At 42.9% G+C, this 25,487-nt stretch overlaps 1 protein-coding gene and 1 long non-coding RNA gene across 14 annotated transcripts in view; both read left to right on the plus strand.

Moving 5' to 3' along the window:
• The window catches only part of prdm16 (PR domain containing 16), an 829,575-nt gene that overhangs the window by 347,102 nt on the left and 456,986 nt on the right, over window positions 1-25,487 (plus strand). The gene's annotated exons all lie outside the window — the stretch shown is intronic.
• The window catches only part of LOC138754357 (uncharacterized), a 40,312-nt gene continuing 27,691 nt past the window's right edge, over window positions 12,867-25,487 (plus strand). The window contains exon 1 of the long non-coding RNA XR_011351698.1: window positions 12,867-13,033. This is a non-coding gene — a long non-coding RNA (uncharacterized lncRNA). The remainder of the gene's footprint in view (window positions 13,034-25,487) is intronic.

The following is a 25,487-nucleotide window of genomic DNA, read 5'->3' on the forward strand; positions in this document are numbered from 1 at the left end:
TTGGGCCAAGGGGTTTGTCTAAGTACTATGGCGCTTGGTCTGCAATAAAAATCTGACATCAGTAATTATTACTATGAAAACTACCAGCTTGTCATCAAAATCATATAGCAATATGAAGGATTTTAACTACTGTTTGAAGTGGTCTAACTTGGGGTGGCAATAAATGAAGGCCTTCCCAGCATTACACACACACCCTCTATACAAATAATACACAAATATTTCTTGTTAGAATTCTAAAAATTTGTTACCTTCAGCCTCTGTTTCTAACATAAACATCATCCTAGTTGCTCTCCATTCTCCATAAACTTAAAATTGTAGTGTATGCGCTATGCGAAATGTGGAGTAAGAATGATATACACAGTTGAGTCGAGATTGAAGACTGATTTGTTGCTCTGCCAGGTCTGTTTATATTCACTTCCTGCCTCTGACAATAGGAGTGACGTCATCACAGCTCCGGCCTCCGAATGGCCAGCATTCCCGCCGTTGCCCACTGTCTCCTGCCAAGCAGGAGATCATGCAGGACGATGGCCATTGGTCTCTGCAGGGCCCTTGCGATCGTTGAGTTCGCTGGCCATTTTTTGAGCAGTGTCATGACTCAGTTTGCAGGCCACTACACAATGTTCTTCCCCCACCCCAGAATCGGCGATTGGACTGTCCATTGCCGTTTTGGGTGGCCTATCTCTACATCGCGGGGGCTGAGTCTCAACTGGGTGGCTAATGTCTACATGGGCTGGTTTCAGGCGGTCAAGGATGAATGTTTCCTCTTTGCTGGCAATGTCCAATACACACATCAACCCATTATACCTGTTGAAGACCTGTCGTCTCATATGGCCATTGGAGGGATGCCTGGTGTGCTCCCGTTTGCACAGAAACATATTCACATGTGTGTAAATCTTTGGGGATAAAGGATTTGGGTTGGCCATGTGTCGAGGGCTGTAGAGGGCCTAGGGTACCCAATCTTTCCCTCAGCTATTTCAGTCCCACCGTGGGGGTTTCTGGATCCTTGGTGGTGGCCAAAATCTCCACAGAGATTACCAAGGGTGCGCCATAGACCATTTCTGCTGTAGAAGCATTAAAGTCCTCTTTCGCTGCGGTGCGTATCCCCAGAAGGACCCAAGGCAGATTATCCGTTCAGTTGGGCCCTGAGCCATCAGGGTTGTTTTTAAGTGTCTGTGGAACGGCTCTACCAACCCATTGACCTGCAGGTGATATGCCGTGGCATGGTGGAGTTGGGATCCCAACAGTTTGGCCATTGCCACCCAGAGCCCCAAGGTAAACTGCGCTCCCCTGTTGGAGTTGAGATGTTCCGGTATTCCGAACCTGGACACCCAGGTGTTGATTAGTGCCATGGCACAGGTCTCTAGGGTTGTGTTGGCCATCCGGTCTGCCCTCTGCCATCTTGTAGAGCTGTCAACCATACTGATGAGGGTTGGTAGCGGCCACATGAGAAATTGGTAGCAGCCACATGATGTCAATGTGGATGTGTCTGAACCTTTGCCGTGCTGGCTCAAAAGCCTGGGGAGGTGTTTTAGTGTTCTGTTTGTGGAGCCTTTGCCAGACAAACTTGCTGGGCACCATCTTTACAGTAGTTCTGATGGCTAGATGTGGCAGGTCGTGCACCAAGTTGAAGACCTGTTGTCTCCATGGGGCGGGGTTTGCCGATGGAGACATTTCAGAGGAGTGTCTGGTTGCCAGGGGCGATGACGACATCCTCCATCCGCAGCCCAGAAAACGCAGTCCTGTACACCAGGATCTCCGGGTCATCATGTTGTGCCCTGGCGAGGGCTGAATAGTCTATGCCCTGGGATAGGGTGTGGTCAGACTCGATGGTGGGACGGAAGAGTGCATCAAACACCATGTTGCTCTTGCCGGCGAAGTGTTGGATGTCCATGGTGAATTCGGACACGTAGGAAAGGTGCTGCTGCTGCCTGGCTGACCACAGGTTAGACACTTTGTAGAAGTGTCTGTCTTCCAGAAAGTATTGGAAGTGCCTGACTACCAGATACAGAGCTAATAACTCCTGGTCAAAGGTGCTGTATTTAAGTTCAGGTGGTGCTAAAAAAGGCCAAGGGCTGCCATCGCTCGTTGATCAGCTGTTCGAGGACCCCTCCAACCACTGTGTTGGAGGCATCCACCTTGAGTGCGGTCATTGCCTCTGACCTGGGGTGAACCAGAAGGGTAGCATTTGCCTTCTGGAATGCTTCCGAGCCCTCCCCATCACAGGCAATGTCTTTATTTTTCCCTGCTATGAGTGTGAAAAGGGGGCGCATGATCCGAGCTAGTCCCAGTATGAATCGATGGTAGAAGATAATATTACCAACAAGCTCCTGCAGCCCCTTTACAGTATGAGGTTTCGTGAACCACCAAATGGCCTCCTCCTCTCGGGCAGTGGTTTCAACCCGATTCCACAGGAAGTTATTTGTGTCCTGCCCAAACTGACACTAGGTAGAGTTGATGGTCACCCCAAACTCCTGCAGTTGGGTAAATAGTTTTCTGAGGTGGGCTGTGTGCTCTGAATGGTTGCAGCTGGCAATAAGGATATTGTCCAGGTAGATGAACACGAATGTGAGGACCCGGCCCAGCATGAACATCAACCATTGAAAAGTCTGAGCAGCATTCTTAAGGCCAAAGGGCATCCTCATGAATTCGAACAAGTTGTAGGGGATGATTATGGCAGTCTTGGGTATGTCCTTGGAGTGCACTGGGATTTGATGATAACCCCTGATTAAATCGACTTGGAAAACACCAGTGTCCCTTGTAAGTTGGCCATAAAGTCTTGGATATCGGGCACGAGTTATCTCTCCGGGGTGGTGGGCTCGTTGAGGCGTTGGTAATCATCACACAGCCTCCACCCTCCTGCTGCCTTTAGGACCACATGCAAGGGGAAGGCCCAGTGGTTGTCTGACTGCCACACTATCCCCAACTCCTCCATTTTCTTACATTTGTCTTTGTTGAGGGCAAGCTTTTCAGGGAGTGGCAACATTCCCTAGCTTGGTGTGGGGGGCCCTCAGTGAGGATGTATGCCTTGGTTCCACAGAGAAGAATTGTGGGGATCCTGGGGATCTCCACCAGGATGTGTGTAGGCAACAACGGACAGCATGTTGGAGTTGAGGTGGGGGACCAGTAGTTTGGCTTCTCCCAGGGGCAACATTTGAAATGTTCTGGTGTGCACCAAACTTTACCCTTTTAAGTCTACCAGCAAGCAGTGGGCACACAAGAAATTGACTCCCAGGAGTGGATGTGCTACTGCTGCAACAGTAAAAGTCCACTTCAATTGGTAGCCAGAAAATTGTAGGGGGATGGTGTGGGTGCCATAAGTTCATATAGAGGCACTGTTCACTACCCTCAGTGCCGGGCCCAGCTTGGCGTTCCAGGTGTCGTAGGCCATGGGATGAAAGACATTTAATTCGGCACCGTTGTCCAAGAGGAACCACCTTCCCGACAGAGATACCCACACATGGAGAAGGCTGTCATGTTGGCAAACAGCCATTAACGACAGCTGGCTATGGCGATTCCAATAAATGCGCAGGGTGGGCAGCATCAATGGATCCCTGCACTCCATCATTGATGGTATAATTATATGGCTCCATGGGGGGTCCTATTACCTCTAATTCTGCTGTGGCCTTGTTGCCAGTTGGGGTCGGGGTGTAGTTTTCTTTCTTCACTCTCCAGAGCATGTCAACCCGAGCTGTGACTTTCCTCAGGTCGCTAAAGGCCTTGTCGGCAAGCAAGAGTCAGATATCTTTGGGCAGCTGCTCCAGGAATATCTGCTCAAAGAGCAGGCAAGGCACTCACCCCTCGGCAAGTGCAAGCATATTGCTCGTGAGGGCGGATGGGGCCCTATTCCCCAAACTGTCCAAGTGCAGTAGCATCAGTACGCTCACATCGTGATAGCCCGAAATTGCGGGTTAGTAGCTCTTTGAGGGAACCGTATTTGCCTTGCTTCGGATGCTGCCATATCCTGGTTGAGCGAGCTCAAGCAAGACATGATGTCACACAACCATTGATCATGAGAAGGCAGGGCAGCATCCCTCCATTTAAGTAAAAGCGCACATCTTGCCAAAAGAGATAGCAGAACTCTGAACCAGAGACAAAGAAGAATCATTCCCTCCCATTGTACCAAAGAGAGCCACCAAAAGATTTGGTATCAAATTTATATTAAAAATTGTAGACAAAGTGCAGATATCCTCCCTCCAGTATTTTTCTAGACTAGGATATCCAGATCATATAAAATAATGATGCTTCTCCATTCTTACACCTGTCAAAACAGGGACTCATAACAAAGTAAAAGTGAGACAATTAAACTTTAGTCATGTGTTCTCTGTGTACCACCTTAGATTGTAATAAAAAATGACAGGTGCATAATAAAGAGCTATTAACCAACTTAAGAATTGTGTCCCAATCTACATTTGATATAGTCAAATTTAAATCATGTCCCCAAGCTTTTTTAATTTTATCTAGTGAAGTCAGTTTTAAACATAACAATTTCTCATCTCTTTGGCTTGGCTTCGCGGATGAAGATTTATGGAGGGGGTAAAAGTCCACGTCAGCTGCAGGCTCGTTTGTGGCTGACAAGTCCGACGCGGGACAGGCAGACACGGTTGCAGCGGCTGCAGGGGAAAATTGGTTGGTTGGGGTTGGGTGTTGGGTTTTTCCTCCTTTGCCTTTTGTCAGTGAGGTGGGCTCTGCGGTCTTCTTCAAAGGAGGTTGCTGCCCGCCAAACTGTGAGGCGCCAAGATGCACGGTTTGAGGCGATATCAGCCCACTGGCGGTGGTCAATGTGGCAGGCACCAAGAGATTTCTTTAGGCAGTCCTTGTACCTTTTCTTTGGTGCACCTCTGTCACGGTGGCCAGTGGAGAGCTCGCCATATAACACAATCTTGGGAAGGCAATGGTCCTCCATTCTGGAGACGTGACCCACCCAGCGCAGCTGGATCTTCAGCAGCGTGGACTCGATGCTGTCGACCTCTGCCATCTCGAGTACTTCGACGTTTGGGATGAAAGCGCTCCAATGGATGTTGAGGATGGAGCGGAGACAACGCTGGTGGAAGTGTTCTAGGAGCCGTAGGTGATGCCGGTAGAGGACCCATGATTCGGAGCCGAACAGGAGTGTGGGTATGACAACGGCTCTGTATACGCTTATCTTTGTGAGATTTTTCAGTTGGTTGTTTTTCCAGACTCTTTTGTGTAGTCTTCCAAAGGCGCTATTTGCCTTGGTGAGTCTGTTCTCATAAATAACAGATATTTAACATTTAGGAGAAGGCATTAAACTAAAAAATTCATCTACAAAATTTGACTCAGACTCTCTTGTAAAATCAGAAAACTAATTCAAGAAAATGCCAGATTTGCAAATATCTAAAAAAATTGAGGTTTCGACAGGTTAAATTTACAAGAAAGATGCTCAAATGATGCAAAATATCCATCAATAAACAGATCCTTAAAACTTTGAATATCCTCTCTCCTAATTCTATCTCAAGGGCATCAATTCAAATTGATCAGAATTTATTGTCATGAACAAGTCAAGAAATTTGTTGTTTTGCAGCAGTATCACAGCGTAAACATTCATAGAAACCACTTATACCACTAACTAAAAATAGTGCATGAAAAGTCAAAGTAAGGCAGTGCCTTTGCTTCATTGATTAATCAGGAATTTGATGGCAAGGGGAAGAAGCTGTCCTTGTGCCACTGAGTGCTCTTCTTTAGGCTCCTGTACCTTTTTCCTAATGATAGCAGAGTGAAGAGGGCATGGTCTGGGTAGTGGGGGTCTTTGAGGATAGACGCTGCTTTCTTAAAACACTGCCTCTTGTAGTCTGGTACCCGTGATGTCGCAAGCCAAGGTAACTACCCTCTGGAGTTTTTTCTTGCCTGAGCATTTGTACCTCTGTACCAGACAGTGATGCAACCAACCAGAATGCTTCCTGCAGTACACCCTTAGAAGTTTTCAAGAGTCTTCTGTGGCATACTGAATATCCTCAAATACCTCACAAAGTATAGGCACTGGCAAGCCTTCTTCATGATTGCATTGACATGGAGGCTCCAGGACAGATCCTCAGAGATGTTAACACCCAGGAATTTGTTGTTCTTGTCCCTCTCCACTACTGAGCCCTGGAAGAGAACTGGATTGTGTTCTCCTGACTTCCTCCTGAAGTTGACAATTTTATCCTTGCTTTTGCTAACGTCGAGTGCAAAGTTGTTGGTGCAACACCACTCAACGAGCTGATCCATCACCCTTCTCATTGCTGTTTGTGATCCTGCCGACAACCATGGTGCTATCGGCAAATTTTTGTGCCTGGCCATGCAGCCATGGGTATATAGTGAGTAGAACAGTGGGCTAAACACTTCTGTAAATGGTTATATGGTTATATGGTTATCCTTGAGGTATGCCTATCAGGATAGTCAGTAAGGAGGAGAATTTTTTACCAATTTGTACTGGCTGTGGCCTTCTGATGAGGAAGTCAAGGATCCAGTTACAGAAAGGATGTGCAGAGGCCTAGAGTTGGAGCTTCTTGACCAGCACTGAGGGAGTAATGATGCTGAAGACTGACCTGTAGTCTACTAAAAGCATGAGCTGAATGGAGAACCAGCAATATTGTGTCAGCTGTGGTGCAATTGTGATGATAAGCAAATGGCAGTGGATCCAGACCTTTGCTTAGGTATGTATTAATTCTGGCCATGTCCAGCCTCACAAAGCATTTCATCACAGTAGATGTTAGTGCCACTGGGTGATAGCTCTTCTTGGACTCCAGTTTGATTGATGCCCTTTAGAAGCAGATGGGAACCTCTGACTTCAGCATGAGAGGTTGAAGTACACATTGCTAAAGGATTTTGTTTTCTAATTTCTTTTTGGAGGAACATCATCTCAGAAGTTATATGCCTGGCAAAGCTTTGCTTGTGGAATGTTAGAGTATAGCAAAAGATTTCCATTATTTTTATTTTGATTCAATGGAATTTCTTTGTATAATGATACAATTTGTAAAATAGGTGTCACCTGGTGCCATCTATACTTAAGTTCATCATTAAGTTTTACAAGTAGAACTCAATGAATCAGGGTTCTCTGGCCTTCAGTACAACACACACAAACAAACATAATACATATACAGACAAGTGATACAAATATTAAAATAAATAAATATTATTGTTAAATAAATAGTCGAGTCATGGAGGGTTTGAATGAGCAGTTCATCAGTTATCTAGCAGTCCCTCTGCCTGTGGGAAGATGCTGTTTCTCAGCCTGGTGGTCCTGACTCTGATACTCCTATATCTCTTTCCTAATGGAAATAGTTGGAAGATGCTGCATGTGCGGTGGTAGGGGTCCTCATTGATTTTGCGAGTCCTTAGCTTTAAACCATGTAACAATTTCTGAATTTTTCATCAAATAGATTTGATCTCAGAAAGCATGAAAACCTTTTAATAAAGCAACTCTGTGCCTGTTAAAGTACACTGGAAGCATAAATGCACAATCAAACTTGCATTCCATTTCCCAAGTAAGTGACCAGATTCTCTTTGCACTGTTCCATACTCAAAAACCTCAAAAACCATTTAATTTCCTCTGCTTATAGGATAATCATCCTACAACAGGGCCCTGAAGCAAATTGATTCTGTGCATTCAACAGCTCTTCCTCTGCAAATATTCACATCATCCCCTACTTCCCCCACTACCCACCCTGCCACTCACTCACCACCACCACACCTCAATCCGAAATTGGGACCTTTAAGCTGAGGCTGAGACTAAAAGAAATTGGAATCTAGAACATCATAGGATAATGAGAAGGCTGATTAGTTATAATTCCAGTTTTCCTTGACAACTCATCAACCTCCCTTTACTTGTCTTTGGATCTCAGCCTTCTCAGTCCTTGCTAGTTTATTTCAATTCCCTACAAGGAAATTCAACTCCACAAGGGGTCAAAAACTACAAGTTCAGAGGTAGATAAGTGTGCTGATTACTGAAATATAATATTTTTTTGTTTACTAAAAAATGATCATCATGCTGTTTGTCCTAAACTACTCAAAATTGCAGTATGGAAACAATTATTGGCCTTAAACTGTGATACAGAATAAATTTGGTTTGTTTAAATTTTGCAAGATATCAAGTTACCAGTGGCAAAACAATCCCTTGAGGAAAGATAGGAGTTTTATCTAAAGAACAATCTTTTTATTCATGTTCATTTTTAGATTAACCGAATTTTTAGATATTTTCTGATATAATAAGTGTGAACCTAAGGCTTGTATCTATAGTCATTTGCTTTAAAGGATTAAGATTTACAATTTAAATTGCCTGGATGGTGCAAGGAACATTAGCGATATAGCCCTAATCTCTTTCTCTTTAGTTACAAAGGGTCTTCAAATTCCAGAGGCAACAAGGTGAGGACTTTCCTGATATTCTCTCATTGCACAACCAAAAGAAAACAAGCACAATATGAATACAAATGGGTATGGTAGCATTGTTGAAAAATTACTGAACAAATGATCCAGTGTGACCTTTTTTAAAGATGAAGAGATGTGAATTTGAATCATATCAAGATGGCTGGAGAAACTAAATTCATTTAACTTAGTAAATCACCATGAAGCTATTGGACCATCATTAAAAAATAATCTGAATCAGTAAAATCCCTTAGGGAAGGAAATTGCAATATATTTACTGTATGTTGGCCTAGATGTGACTCCCGATTTACAGAGCAAAATAGTCTAACAAGCCACATAATTGCGTCAAATCACTGGATCAAAATATGGAATGAATTAAGTCAACACCCAACATCAACCAAGCCACATACAGATTAAACAAAGTCACTCATCCTAGTTAAATATGCAAAGTTATTTTCATGAATATCTGGAACTCCTAAATTCTAACCAAGACCACTGAAATCTAATTGTACTCAAAGAAGTATGATAACTTTCTGTCAATATCCTGTACACAATTTTGAAGAAGCACTCTGAAAAGACTTTGGGAGTAAATCCTGAGGAAAAATCTGGAGTCAGAGTCCCATTTGCAGTTATATACTTAAGACTATAGGTGATAGGCTGCTCAAGAATTTGGACATTAATATAGGGGGTAAACAGTTCAACCATAAGACCATGATATATAGAAACAGAAGTAGGCCATTTGCCCCATTGAGTCCACTTTGGCATTCCATCATGAGTTGATCCATTCTCCCACTCATCTCCGCTTTCTCCCCATAACCTTAGATACCTATCAATTTCTGCCTTAAATACACCCAACAACTTAGTCTTCATAGTCACGGATAAAAGCAAATTCTAGAGATTCACCACTCTCTACTGAAGAAATTCCTCCGAATCTCTGTTTTAAATGAGCCTCCTTCGATCCTGACGTTGTGCTCTCTTGTCCCGGATTCCCCTTCCATGGAAACATCTACTCTGTCCAGGCCTATCAGTATTCAAAAAGCTTCTGCTGAATTCTGCTGAATTCCAAGGAGTACAGTCCAAGAAGTGTCAAATGTTCCTCATATGATAATCTCTTAATTCCAGGAATCATTCTTGTGAATCTTCTCTGAACCCTTTCCAATGCCAGCACCTCCTTTCTTAAATAAGGAGCCCAAAACTGTACCCTGTGCTCCAAGTGAGGCCTCACCAGTGCTTTGTAGGCCTCAATATCATATCCCTACATTTATATCCTGTTCTTTGAGATATGAAGGCCAATATTGCATGCACCTTCTTGAACACTGACTCAACCTGAAGGTTAACCTTAATGGTATCCTGCACAAGGATTCCCAAGTTCCTTTACAGTTCCTTTACACCTCTGAAGTTTGAATTTTCTTCCCATCCAAATAATAGTCTGCCCTTTTATTCCTTCTACCAAATGGCATGATCATACACTTTCCAACATTATATTTAATTTGCCACTTCTTTGCCCATTCTCTTAATCTATCTATCTCTCTGCAACTTCTCCATTACCGCCTCTTCACCTATCTTTGTATCTTTTGCAAACTTAGCCACAAAGTCTTTTATTCTGCAATTCAAATCATTAATATACAATGCAAAAAGAAATGGCCTTTAACACGGACTCCTGCGGAACACCACTGGTAATTGGTAGCCAACCAGAATTTTTGTGGCCTATTTCGGTCGTGAGTGACCATGGGTACTGCACCTCTGGTACTAGCTGGAGTAGCCTCTCCAGGGCACAAGCCAGGGCAGAGCTGATATGTAACTCCCATGCAGTGGGACCCATCCTCTCCATGCTAATGATGTCCAAAGGAATAACAAAAGTTGATACAGTTTGGTGCCAGCAGCATCACAGGAGTTGCCATACCAGTGCTGGGGAGAGCAATCAGCTGCCTTCGAGACTCTGACTCCAGATTTTTCCTTGGGGTTTACTCCCAAAGTGAGCAGGTGTAGCCACAAGGCAGCGGAGGTTTGAAATCAGAGTTTTCCCTCTCCTAGATGAGTTACCATCCATGGTTAATGAGCCCCATCTGCCTGGACCAACTGATTTCAAGACGCCATTGGTCCACCTTTGCCCCTTTTCCTGTCAGTGAGAACAGCTCCACTGGGCATAAGAACTATGCCTTACGTGAAGGCCAGGAGTTGGACTTGGTTGTCAGAGGCTGTTTGAGACAGATGCCATGAAATGCATTTGTGTAGCAGTGGGAGCTCGTCCCAACTACCACCCTTCAACTCTGACAACCTTTAGAGCCACCAACCAGAATATTCACACTTTATTCAGTTTCCTGCCAATGCACCACTGATGCTAGTATCTTTCCTGTAATTTCATGGGCTTTCATCTTGTTAAGCAGTTTCATGTGCGGCACTTTGTCAAAGGTCCTTTGAAAGTCCAAATATACAACATCCGTTGTATGTCCTTTGTTTAACCTGGTTGTGGTTTCCTCAAAAAATTGCAATAGGTTTGTAAAGGAAGATATTCCCTTTAGGAAACCATGCAGACTTTGACTATTTTATCATACCCCTTCAGGTACTCTGTAACTTCATCCTTAATAGTTGACTCCAACAACTTCCAAACAACAGATATTAGGCTAAAAGGTCCATAAATCCCTTTCTGCTGCCTCCCTTCCTTTTTAAATAGCAGAATGACCTTTACAATTTTCCAGTCCTCTAGAACCATGGCAGAATCTATTGATTTTTGGAATATCATTACCAATGTCTCCACTATCTCTGTAGCTATGTCTTTCAGAATGCAAGGGTGCATTTACCAGTATTCTGGTCCGGGAGATATATCTACCCTTAGACTATTCAGCTTTCCAATGATCTTAACTCTGGCGATTGTGACTGCATTCACTTTTCTTCCCTGACACCCTTGAAGGTCTGCTCTATTGCTTATGTCTTCCACAGTGAAGCCTGGTGAAAAATACTCATTCAGTTCCTCTATCTCCTTTTCTCCCATTACAATTGCTCCAACATCATTTTCTATTGATCCTATATTCTGGCCTTTTCTTTTACTCTTAATATACTTTAAAAAAACTTTTAATAACCTTTCTAATATTATTTACTAGCTTACTTTCAAAGTTCATCGTTTCCTTCCTAATGACTCTCTTCATTGCCTTCTATATGCTTTTAAAACCTTCCTCGTCCCTTATCCTCTCACTAATTTTTGCTTCCTTGTATGCCCTTTCTTTTGCTTTTACTTTGGCTTTGAATTCTGTGGTCAGCCACAGTTATGCCATTTTTCTCTTCAAATATTTCTTTTTGGGAATTTACCTGTCTGAACCTTCCTTATTTCTCACCAAAACTCCGGCCATTGTTGTTCTGCCATTCTCCCTGCAAGTATGTCTTTCCGATCAACTATTGCCACTTCCTCCCTCTTATCTACCATTTATTCCACTGGTATACTGACACAATTTTAGATTCTCCATCTCAAACTTCTCAAACTGCAGGATAAAATCAATCATAATATGATCACTGTCTCCTAAGGGTTCCTTTATCTTCGACTTCCTTACCAGCTCTGGTTCATTACACAATACACAATCCAGGATTTCCATTTCCCTGGTCAACTCAGCCCAGGCTAGTCTAAGAAGCCATCCCGAAGGCATTCAATAAATTCCTTCTCATGGGCAGTCATACTGCTCCATATAGCTAAAATATTTGTATCTACATAATAATATGAAAAAATAACACCAAAAAGTACATTTCACAAAACCAAGAAAAATCTAGTCTAAGTATCATCTGATGATGTCACAAACAGTGCTATGGATGGTATTTACTTGCATATAACCAATTCAGTTTTGCTCATTTTGGATCAATTTTATCAATTACAAATAGAAGGGGAAAAGTTTAAGGGGAACATTCGAGGGAACTTCACACAGAGTGGTGAATTTGAAACAAGTTGCTAGCTGAAGTGGTGAATGCAGGCTCAACTATAACATTTAGGAAGAATTTAGACAGGTACATGGATGGGGGGGATATGGAGGGCTATGGTTTTGGTGCAGGCCAGTGGGACGAGGCAGAATAATATTTCAGTACAGACTAGAAGGAACAAAGGGCCTGTTTCTCTGCTTTAGTTCTATGGTTCTACTCCTGGCTCCTGCCCTAATAATTGTGTTGTTCCAGTCATGAAAGAAAGCTAAATGCTAAAGGTTTGTGAAGGTTTCTGTCCATAATGTCGTCAGATTTATCAAAGTATGGCAGTTTCAGTTAAAGCAAAGTCAATGAGAATCAAAGGGAAATCTCCCAGTGGTGTCATACAATTCATAGAGAGGGAAATACTAAAGTCCAGTGATCAGTCATCTCAACTTTGGGATAAGGTAGTGTAGCAACCGTGTCGCAGTGTGAAATGAAGAATGAGAAAGTGATCAGATGTAGTCAAGTCGAAGTTCAGTAAAAGTCACTTACTCAATCACAAAACGCCGAACGTTCCAAATGACATAATTGCATTGTGATGTCGTGACGTCGCTCAGAACCTCCCAAGCCAGTTACTTGGCCCCCCTCTCCTAGAACTGGCGATAGGGGGCTGGACCTCTGGTGTCATTACTGTCCGCCGTTCTTAGACAGTCGTTCGTGTCTTCGCATCGGGGGTCGTGGCAAGGGCTGATCAATGTCGAGATGAGCAGGCTTTAGTCAGTTAATCGTAAGTGTCTCTGGATGCCCCCCAATGTACAGTACACAAGTTGTACGATTGTTTCGTAGCACACTGAAGGGGCCCTCTAATGGCCTTTGTAAGGGTAGCTTGTGTGCACCTCAATGCACAAACACAAACTCACAATCCTGGAGTTCCTTTGGGATGAAGGGTGTCATTGTTCCATGCCTTGATGTGGGAAGTGGGGCCAATTTTCCAAGCCACTCCTGCAGTCTGCCTAAGACTTCAGCCTGTGGTATCTCCTGTCCGCGTGCTGCGGGCACGAACTCCCCAGTTACAATGAGTGGGGCTCCATAAACCAACACTGCAGATGAGGAGTTGAGATCCACCTTGGGTGCCGTTCTTATTCCTAGGAGGATCTAGGCAGCTCATCAACCCAATCAGGTCCCTGGAGGCTGGCCATCAGTGCATCCGTCATAAGCCTATGAAACCACACAACCAGGCCATTTGACTGTGGGTTGTAGGCTGTTGTGTGGTGGAGCTACATTCCCAGCAGTCGCAACAAATTACCCGAGAGTGCAGAGGTAAACTGTGGACATCTGTCAAAGGTGACATGTATGGGTAGGCCGAACAGAGATACCCAGGCAGAAATAAAAGCTCTGGCACATGAATTGATCAATGAGTCCATCATAGGAACTGCCTCCAGCCACCTATTGAATCTGTTGATAATCTGTTAACAAATACCTAGGCACCTCATGACTCCGGAGGCTGGCCGACAATGTCGGCATGCACATGGTCAAATCTGTGCTGCAGTGGCAAGAAAGGCTGAAGCAGCATCTTCACATGCCGTTGCACTTTTGCAGATTGCCAGTCAATGCACATCTTTGCCCAGTACAACCTACTTTTTGACTCCATGCTATACAAACTTGTTGGCTATCAGGCAGATTGTCACTCAAATTCAGGGGTGGGACAGTCCATGAATATCTCCATGCAGCAGGGATGATAGAGTGAGGCTGACATTGCACAGGAGAGTGGTACCCTGCAACCCAAAGGCTACATCCTCGAGTTGCAGGCTTGTGTCAGCAGTTCTATATGCCAGGAGCTTTGAGCACCATATGTAATGGGGAATCCCATGGGCTATCAGACCTGTGTATGATTCCAAGTTCCTCCATTTTGTGGAACTCTTGTTTTGCAAGCCACAACTTGTCGAGCGACAGGTGTCAGGCTCAGGCGTGTAGAGGAGGTCCTTGGGTGAGGATGTGATGTGCAAAGCCACGTTTGGGTGTGGCAGTGGAGAACTGGGGAGTAATAATGTCCAGAAACTCTTCAAGAAGTTTGGTGAATTCGTTGTTCAAGTACTCCATGGCATCTAGGTGCAAGGTGGGTAGTTTGAAATGTTGTGGCGGAAAGTCTGAAATGTTGTGGTGTTTGCCAACTGGCACTATTTTAAGTCTCACCATCAGTGAGATGGCTCTGAGGAATTAGAGACCTAGCAACTGCTGGACACAGCAGCAGCAAGAATGAACTTCCATGTGAACTATAGTCACCGAATTTCAGGGGTATGTGCCGTATGTATGAATCGAACTATGAGTCGTACGAGTGCCAGACCTGCGTTCTTGTTGCGGGTGTCAAATCCTGAAGGAGGAAGCCATCCATGTTGACTAGAAATTTGCATTGAGAGAGTTCATCCCAGACTTAGAGTAGGCTGTTACAGTGGCCAGCTGTTGTAGTCATTGTCACAGAGTCATACTTGTCCGGGAAAAGTGCGCCATCGTCGCCAGTACTCAAGGAGCCTGGGCTTTTGAGTATGACACAGCACTAATTTCTTTGCGTCTTGTGCCTTGCTGTTTTGCGCACCACAGAATATCTGCACAGGTGGCCATTCAGCCGTGAGGTAGATGTCTTCTGGCATATGCTCTAAAACAACTGTTCAAAGAGCAAGCAAGGTCTATGGTCGTCTGCCAGTCCCAACATGTCATTTGTTAACTCCGAAGGGATGCAACCCCCAGACCATTGATACAGAGGAACCATGCAGCTTGCTCCCATCATGAGAGTCTGTAAATCCAGAGAAGGAGGGCTTTTAAGGCTTTGTACCTGCTGAGAGCTGGTGGATCCCAAAGGAAATCTACTATTCAACCATCCATGTCCTGGTCGAGGGTGATTACCATATGATAGTATTTAGTGGTGTCCACTTTTATCTTTCAAATGTGGAACTATGCTTCAGCTGTGCACCAAACTTCAGGTTGAGTGGTCCAAAATACAGGCAGTTTAAGCAAAACTGCTGCATTGTCCATATTGGGTCCAAAATCTGTTGGGCCTGTCAGAGTCACCAATGTAGCAATTGTGTTGCAATGTGAAATGAAAAATGAGAAAATGATCAGACATAATCGAGTCAAAGTTCAGTATGTCATTTATTCAAATAGTCACACACAGCTTTTTAAAACCCCACGCGTTCCAAATGACATCATTGCCCTATGACATCATGAAGTAATTCAGAACCTCCTGAGCTGGTTTGATTAAGCCTCAAGTGAGCTGCTACAGCAGTATTCTTTCTCTGGTTTATCCTCACCTCTTCATAATAACCCTCTTTTCAAAAAAAGTGAAAAACAGGCTTGGAGGCATAAGAAACTGCAAATGCTGAAATTTGGCTTATTTGCCGAGAATTGCAGAATATTCATTTCTACTTGCAGTTCCTCAAGTCGTGAAACAACCCATGTCTGTGATGAAATTTTTCTCTGGCTCTGTGTGGGCCAAAAGACACTGAAAAAGTCTCTTTAAATGTGTCCTGAAGTCATTGAACAATACATTGCTTTATTCAGCACAAAAAATAATTGCCAAATCCATGAATCATCCTGAGCAATCATTGCAGTCCAACACTGAAGTAATGCATGCAGTGTGTGCCACTTTCCAAATGCATTGTAGCAACTCAAGGAAGTTTTATTCCCATCACATCATGAAGAAAAGTATATGACTGAATCTCAAGATAAGCTGAGTACTTTAAAACCTGAACTCAGAATCATAGTGTTTTACAGGAGTGAAACAGACCCTTCAACTCAACTTGTCCATGCTGACTGTCTGTATTCAGCTTACAGTATTTTCCTCTGATCCTTTCCTATCCGAGTACCATTGAAATGTTACAATTGAACTCACATCTGTTAGCTCATTCCATATACCCAACACTTTCTGTGAAAAAGATGCTCCTCAGGTCCCTCTTAAATCTTACCTTAAAATTACACCTTATGGTTTTAGAATTCTCCATTCTGGGAAAAAGATTATGACTATTTAACATTAATAGTCCTAATGATTTCATAAATCTCTATAAGGACCCACACAGTCTCCTATGCTCCAGGTCTCCTATGCTCCCAGCTTATCCAACCTTGCCTAATAATTCAAGCCGAGCAGTCCCATAAGCAATATTTCTGCTTTCTTTCCAGCATAATATCTTTCCTATAGCTGGGTGACCAGAACTGTACACAGTTCTCCAAATATGCCCTCATAAATTTCTTATAAAGTGACAACTCCTACTCCTGTATTCAATACCCTGACCAATTAAGGTAACCATGTCAAGTTCAAGTTTATTATCATCTGACTATACATATCCAGCGAGATGAAACATTTCTCCAGACCATGATGCACAAACATACACAATGCACAGTATCTAATAATCACATATATACATAAAGATATAATTTAGAATAAATATTTTGCAATTATTTTCTCGGTTACACGATACTGGTTCATCAATGTCACAGCCCGCGGAAAGAAGCTATCTCCCAACCTGGCAATTTTGATTTTGATGCTCCTGTACCTTCTTCTTTGTGGTAGTAATCAAAGATACTGTGTATTGGATGGAAATGGTCTACTTTAATTTTTTGAGCCCCATTCAGGTTCACTCACACCTTCTTCATTACCTGAATATCCATATCGACACTTTCATGGAACTATGTACCTCTACCCTTCAATCTTTCCGCTCTTTATCAGTCTCCTCCAGGACCTTATCCTGGTTCTGGTCTTGTTGAACCTACCAAAGTACAACATTTTACACTTGTTCAAGTTAAATACTATCTGCCATTTGTTGGTCCATTGACTCAGTTCATCTAGATCCTGTTGTAACTCATAAGCCTCTTTATTCTATACCACCAGTTTTGGTTTTATCCACAAATTTACCAACCATGCGAGTTGTTAAGATAGATGACAAACAACAATGGGCCAAGCACCAATCTCTGTGTCACACTACCTATCACAGACCTCCAATCTGATTAACATCCCTCCACCACCCAACTTACCCTGGATCCTATTTAGTCTGACTTCCTGGACCAGCTGACCATGCAAGACTTTTTCAAGGGCCTTGCAAAAGTTCATGAACACAACTACCACCTCACCCTTATCAGTCTTCTTGGTTACCACTTGAAAAAACATAATCAAGTTTGCGAGATATGATTTCCCATGCATAAAGCCATGCTGAGTATTCCCACTCAGCTCTTGTCTTTCCAAATACATGCAGATCTATCCTTTGGAATACCTCCAGTAACTTACCCATATCTGCCTGTACTTATTTTTACTTAAATTACAATATTTTTTAAATAAAGGCACACAATAGTTACCCTTCAGTCTACAGGCACCTCACCTGTTCCTAACATTTTGATACATGGCTCCTGTATTTTCTTTGCTTGCTTCCAACAATTTCCTAGGATCAGACACCAAATATTTATTTATCTTTATGCATTTTAAGACCTCCAGCACCATCACATATGTAATGTAAACTCTTTTCAAGACATCACTATTTACTACCCCTAAGTTACCTTTCTCCAAGTTTAAAGCAGATGGGAAATACTATTTTAGGAGTTTCCTGTGGCATAGAGATGACCACATAGATCTTTAAGAGATCTTTAGGGGAACTTTTCAAATTGTTTGAATATTATGTGTGAATATGCTAGCACCTTCAATGATCTCTACTCTGCCAGAGATTTCTGAATTTGGATTGCCTCCAGCCACAGAAAGGACATCCTCAAAACTGTTTCTGTAATTGATAATTATGAAGGGAGAGAGGTGTTGTAATGAATAGTTGCATACAACAGCTATTGAACCATGGGAATTATTTCATGCCCAGGCATTAAGCTGTGAGGTTTGTATATATGAGGTGTTAGAGTAGTGGTATGTGCATAAAGGTGAAAGTAGATTTGATGAGAGATGGGATTTATTGCTGCTTGAACTGATCTGGACCACATGTAAGGTAATTAAATATTTTCTGGTTAGTTTCACTTTGTTGGTTGCCCCTAGTTAGTTTATACTGATGAAAAGGATTCATGAAATTACTCATGATTAATACACACTAATGAATTAAAAAAAGTGTGATTGGTGCCTCCAAAGTGCAGATATGTTTGTTTGTACAAGATGCATGTCACTCACTAATGGGGCCAGTACAAATAGGAATGAATCTCATGCCATGCAACATTTTAATACATGTTCTGATGTGTGATACTATTTCTAGTCCATAGTCTATACTTTTAAGAGAAGAATGAAAAGTAAATTTGAAGTCACATGACATTTAAAAAACAGTGAAAATTTGAAATCCATTTTTATATTTTTCCTCATGAGTGACAATCCAGTGGGGTGAATAAATATATCATGTCCTTCATTGAAAAGGAAGTGTTCAGAACTAAGAACCAATGTTAAAACAGTGTACATGTTGAAAAGATTTGGAAAGAAAATTTGGCAATTATGAAGCAGCGGCAGTACTGAACATGAAAAGCCTGAAAATTGTAGGGCAACCAGATGACAGACAGAGGTCAGTTTTGGGGCCTGCTACTAGAATAAGAAAGGAAGATAGTGTAGATATGATTTTCTTTTTATTGAGTTTTCTATGTGAATGGATGTAATCTATAGTGCATAAACGCAACCACTAAAAAGAAATATAGGTGAAAAGAGATCTTGTGGCTATAATAACGCTAAGCTTTAATTTTAAATTACTGCAGAATTATAGGAAAAAGGGAAGACAAAGGAATTATCTCAGTTGAAATCGTTCCCTGTGAGCCATGAGGAAAGGTTAAAACTTTTATACTCATTTAGGCAGGGGATACAATGCAGCACTATACTTATAAAGATGAAGGAAACTGATAAAATTCAGATTAAGTAATTTCGTAGTAAGAGCAAGAATTGAATGAGAGGAAACAATTAAGATTTGGAAAAAAGTTTCTTATGGAGTAACGGAAAATTAAATAAATGGCCAGCTGATGGAGTAACAATAATTCATTTTATGAAAAGAATTGGACAAGTTAATGTTGGTGGAAGAACGAGAAGTTTAGAAGCCAAGAGTTTGATATGGTAAAGTAAATAATAATGTACAAAAAAGCAAGAAGTGTAAAGGTCATTAGAAGTTGAGTTGAGATTTGGGGTTTGGAGGAAGTCAAATTGTATTTTTTATTTCATGAAGGACATCAAGATCTCCAAAGTTGGAAAGCAGAGTTATAATTTATAAATGTTGGATTATATATCAAACAAGATAAGAAATACATTTTAGACATTAGTATAATAAGGCTGGGAAACCTAATCTTTGCCAAAGATCTCTTGTGCAATGTTTGCTGTGTCCAAATAAATGGCTTGTAATTATAATGACAGAAACTGGCTGCCATGCTTGACATCAAGTCAAGTTAAATTTATTGTCATCTGATTTGTACAAGTGCCACTCGACAATTTCATCAATACAAATAAACAAATAAATATATGAGAGTCTCGGATGGTTAGTATGAGCAGTTCATTTGGTTGTTCAGCATTCTCACTGTCCATGTGAAGAAGCTGTTCTCAGCCAGGTGGTGCTGGCTCTGATATTCCTGTATCTCTTCCCTGATGCAGCGTGGAAGGGGTTCTCAATAATTTTGCATGCCTTCTTCAGACAATGATCCTCGTAGATCAAGTCAAGGGGGAGAGGGAGACTCCAGTGATCATCTCTACCACTCTTATGGTCCTGTGGATGGACCTCTGATATATTTCTCTGCAGCAACCTTACTGTAGCTGGCCAGGACACTCTCAATAGAGCTCCTATAGAAGATAGCCTTTCCCACTTCAGTCTTCTCAGAAAGTACAGTCATTGTTGTGCCTTCATGACAAGTGAGGAGATGTTGAGTGTCCTCCGTAGGTCACTAATTAAGTGAACCCCAAGAAACTTGGTGCTCTCCATTCTCTCTACTACAGAATGGTTGCTGTGTAGTGGAGGTCCTCCTGATGTCCATGATCATCTCCTTTGTCTTGTCCATGAGACTTGGTTTGTTACTCCAGCACCACTTCGTGAGATTTTCCACCTCTTCTCTGTAATGCAACTCATTGTTGTTGCTGATGAGGCTAACAACTGTTGTGTCATCTGCAAACTTGATGGCACTGTTGGACCTGGATCTGGCAATGCAGTCATGGGTGAGTAGCATGAACAGGTGCAGGCTGAGAACATCGCCCTGAGGTGTGCCAGTGCTCAGCGTGATGGTACTCAACATTCTGCTACTGACCTGGACAGACTATGTTTTTTCTGTTAGGAAGTCCAGGATTCAGTTACAGAGAGGGGTATTGAGTCCAGGCAGGACCACTTCTCTACCAGGCTCTGGGGAATGACCACATTAACTGTTGAGCTGAAGTCAATGAACTGCTGAACAACAGCCAGGTGGACCAGGACAGTTTCTTCTATAGGCAAATTGAAATGCAGCCAGTGACTCTAAGAGGTGTGTTTTGATGCATTCCATTACCAGACACTTGAAGTATTTCATAATGGTGGAGATCACTGCCACAGGGCTGTAATCATTGAGGCCTGACGTTATCACCCTCCTGGATACCCGGATGATGTTGGCTGTCTTGAGCTCTGTGGGAACAATGACCTGGTGCAGTGAGGTGTTGAAGATGTCTTTGAAGACCTCCATCAGTTGGTCTGCACAGTCTTTCAGTACCCAACCAGGTATGTTGTCTGGTCCCGCTGCCTTTTATGGTTTCACCTTGGATAGGGTTCACCTCACCTTGGTCGTGTCCATGCAAGGGGACACAGAACTTTCTTTGGCATCACCATACATAGAAGATGTTCAGTCTGACTGGAAGGGAGGTGTCATTGTCCTTAACTTGCAATGTGTGGTGATTTATTGATCCATTATAGTCTTGATCCCTTGCCACATGCTCCTCGTGTCTGTGGATTTTCTGTATATACACCTGCTTTGCCTGCTGGATTGCATGGGAGAGTTGAGCCCTGGCTGATCTTAGTGCCATCTATACCCTGTCCTGAAGTTAGCATCATGAATTCTGAGAAGGGCCCGAACATCTGCATCCAACCATGGCTTCTGGTTAGCCCTGGTTATGAAGCATTTGTTTTTGGTGACATCTGTCATGATAATGAATATGTATGAGATGTACCGGAAGTCACGTGGTATGAGAGAGAGATAAGAACACAAGCAGGAGAACAAAGGAAACGGGAAAATAAAGACACTGAGAAGTTTACCTGATAAAACTTGTGTTTAATGTTTTATTAACTTCACATTTCGGGCCACAAATGTGACATTGGCGACGAGGATGAAAGAAGCTTGAAGAAAATTAAAGACTAAACAAGATTACAGAGGATTACAGACAACTTCAAGGTGATAAGAATTTTCTCTTTGTCTCAGTACTTTTGGGGCTGGAATATTTCCTCATGGCTGGTGCAGACAGTGACTTTCTAACACATAGTGGAATTGCTCATTTTGACCCAACGGGTGATGCAAGCACTGTAAGTGTGAAGTGGAAGGCATGGCTGGAAGAATTTGAATCCTACGCCGACAGTCGTGGCCTATTTTTAGATACCGGTACAGTTGAACAAAAAGCGCAGAGAAGTGCGTTACTTCTTTTCACTGCAGGACCCTCAGTTCGGGAAACATTTAAGACACTTTTGAATACTGGAAGAAAGGATGAGTACCGGAAAGCGGTAGATGCATTAAATGCACATTATGTAGTGACACCGAATGCTACATTTCAACGCCATTTGTTTCGGAGAACGAGACAAGAAGATGGCCAGACAATTGCTCAGTACGTGACGAGACTACGCCAGCTAGCTGTTGGATGCAATTACATGCCAGCTGATTTGGACAACCAATTATTGGATCAAGTCGTACAGCACTGCAGATCAGATAAACTCAGAAGACGTCTACTGGAAAGAGGGAGTGAGTTGGAACTCACCGATGCTTTAGCCATTGCTGCTGCATTAGAGGCTGTTGAAGGGCAATTTCATACCATGACTCTGAAAGACAACTCAAGCCAGCAAATTAAGAGGCTCTCACATCGCCATAACCAGTCAAGATATACGTCGACACAGGACGTGGAGTGTTATCGATGTGGAAACCGAGGTCACTTTGGAAAAGACCCATATTGCCCGGCCAAAGGCAAAGTTTGCAGAAAGTGTAGAGGTAAGGACCACTTTGCAAAGAAGTGCAAAAGCAAGACCAATGCAGACCAGAAAAGGAAGAGTACAACTTCCAAAGGCAAAACCTGGGGGAAAGGAAAGTATCCTGGAAAGAAAGATACCAATCGCCAGATAGACGGTGACGATGATGATACCCAGGAGGAACAGAATTGTTACCAATTCACGTTGAATGAAGTACTTCATGAGAAGGTCCCAGTGATCATTGGTGGAGTGACAGTGCAGGTCATTGTAGACTCAGGCAGTGACAGTAATGTGATTGATCGACATTCATGGGAGAAGTTGAAAAGGAAAAAAGATCATCTGTACCTCAAAGAAGTGTTCCAAGAAACTGTATCCATACACAGCAACCAAGCCATTGCAGACCATTGGATGTTTTACTGCAACTGTTGAAGCTGAAGATAAGTACACCGAAGCAGAGTTTATGGTCATAGAAGAGAGGGGAGAACCATTGCTGAGTAGAAACAAGACCTGGCAATACTTCATATTGGAGCTTGTGTCAATTCAATTCAGTCATACGAGGATATGAAGCAAGAATTCCCCGCAGTCTTCCAAGGAGTAAGAAAGCTGAAAGGTCGACAATTGAAGCTAGCGGTAGATGAAACGGTCAAACCCAAGGCACAACCAATGCGCCGAACTCCGTTTGGACTTCGTGGGAAAGTCGAAGCTAAAATTAAAGAATTGATCGAACAAGACATTATTGAACCGGTGGAACATTCGACACAATGGGTCAGTCCCGTAGTGATTGTGCTCAAACCAAAAGGTGACATAAGACTATGTGTTGACATGAGAATGTTCAATGAAGCTATAGTTCGAGAACGACACCCTATACCAACAGTGGAGGAAATACTTCAAGAACTAACTACCAGCAAGGTATTCTCAAAAATTGATCTGAAGTGGGGCTATCATCATTTAGAGCTGGATCCAGGTTCCCGAGATGTAACTACATTTGTGACTCACTGTGGATTGTATCGTTATAAGAGACTATCATTTGGAATTAATGCAGCTTCGGAGATCTACCAGTATGAAATCCATCGAGTGATTCAAGGCATTCCTGGAGTTGCCAACATTTCTGACGACATCATAGTCCATGCACCAACGAAGGAAGAGCATGACAAACGGTTGAGGCGTGTACTATCTAGACTACAGGAAGCAGGCCTTACCGTGAATGGAAACAAGTGCCAGTTCGGTGTGTCAGAAATGGACTTCATGGGACACAGACTTACACGGGAAGGACTAAACCCTGCAGAGGCCAAGGTGAAAGCTATTGCAGATGCACGTGCACCTCAGAACGCAACAGAGGTGAGGAGTTTCCTGGGATTGGTCAATTTTTGTGCAAAGTTCATTCCTAATTTCGCTACAGTGGCAGAACCACTAAGGAAACTAACCAGGAAAGGTGTACCTTTTCATTTTGGATCTGAGCAGAAGAAAGCGTTCACAGCGCTGAAGCAAAGCCTGACAGATGCAAAAACTCTTGGATATTACGATCCGGCGGCATCAACCAAAGTCATAGCGGATGCCAGCCTGGTTGGTTTAGGAGCCGTGTTGGTCCAGATGCATGATGGAGGACCAAGAATCATTGCCTATGCCAGCAGATCGTTATCAGATGTGGAAAGAAGATACTCTCAGACAGAGAAAGAAGCACTCGGACTCGTATGGGCCTGTGAGAGGTTCCATGCATATTTATACGGCATTGAATTTGAACTCATCACAGATCATAAGCCATTAGAGGTGATCTATGCACCTAGATCCAAACCATGTGCCAGAATAGAGAGATGGGTACTCAGACTACAACCCTACAAATATAAAGTAATCCACATAGCAGGGAAAGCAAACATTGCAGATCCGCTGTCCAGATTGGTGAAGGTTGGTGGTCCACAATCCAAGTCAGAATTGGGAACAGAAACAGAGACCTTTGTACGCTTCGTAGCTATTCAGTCGACACCGAAAGCTGTGACTACGAAGGAAGTCGAGAGAGAATCCGAACGTGATCCAGAACTCATGGAAGTAAGAGAATGCATACAGAGTGGACAATGGGACAAGTGTACTCACAAGGCTTACATTCCCATTAGAGACGAACTTTGTTGCATAGGACAGTGTGTATTAAGAGGTTGCAGATTGGTGATACCGCAAAGATTGAGACTGAAGATCGTATCCTTAGCACATGAAGGACACCTAGGTATTGTTGGTACCAAGCAAAACCTCAGGACCAAGGTATGGTGGCCAGGTTGTGATAAAGACTCAGAGAAATTTGTTAAAACTTGTCACGGATGTCAAATCACAAGTAGGAGTAATCCGCCAGAACCGATCCGGAGTACGCAACTCCCGACAGGACCATGGATCGACGTAGCTGTTGATTTTCTTGGACCTTTACCGACGGGTGAATCAATTATGGTAGTGATAGATTACTACAGCAGATACTATGAGTACATGGTGTTGAAGTCCACAACCACTGAAAAAACAATACAAGCATTAGCAGAGATATTCGCAAGATATGGATTACCTGTTACATTATACTTTGACAATGGTCCACAATTCATTTCAGAGACATTTGCGGAATACATGAGGACCACAGGTATCCACCATCATAAAGTAACTCCGAAATGGCCGCAAGCCAATGGAGAAGTAGAGAGACAAAATCAATCCATTGAAAAACGATTGAGGATTGCACACGCAGAAGGACAAAATTGGCGAGAAGCATTGCTATCTTATGTGGCTGTCTATCGAGCAATGCCTCATGCAACCACTGGAAAAAGTCCTGCAGAAGCATTTTTTGGGAGAAAAATCCGCACAAAAATGCCAGAAGTAAAGGAAATCCGAGACGACCAGGAGATGAGGGACCACGATGCTGAAAAGAAAGGTGCAGCAAAGCTGTACACAGATTCGAAACGTGGAGCCAAGTACTCAGACATCATGCCGGAGATAATGTTCTAGTGAGGCATGAAACTGGTGGTAAGCTAGACACACCTTATTACCATCAACCCTATACTGTCGTATCCAGAAGTGGCAGTATGGTGACAGTCAAGTCTCCGACTGGAGTCCTGTATAAGAGAAATGTATCAGGTGTAAAAAGGTACCAGTCCAGAG

The sequence above is a fragment of the Narcine bancroftii genome, chromosome 2 (genome assembly GCF_036971445.1).
Source record: "Narcine bancroftii isolate sNarBan1 chromosome 2, sNarBan1.hap1, whole genome shotgun sequence".
Lineage (NCBI taxonomy): Eukaryota > Metazoa > Chordata > Chondrichthyes > Torpediniformes > Narcinidae > Narcine > Narcine bancroftii.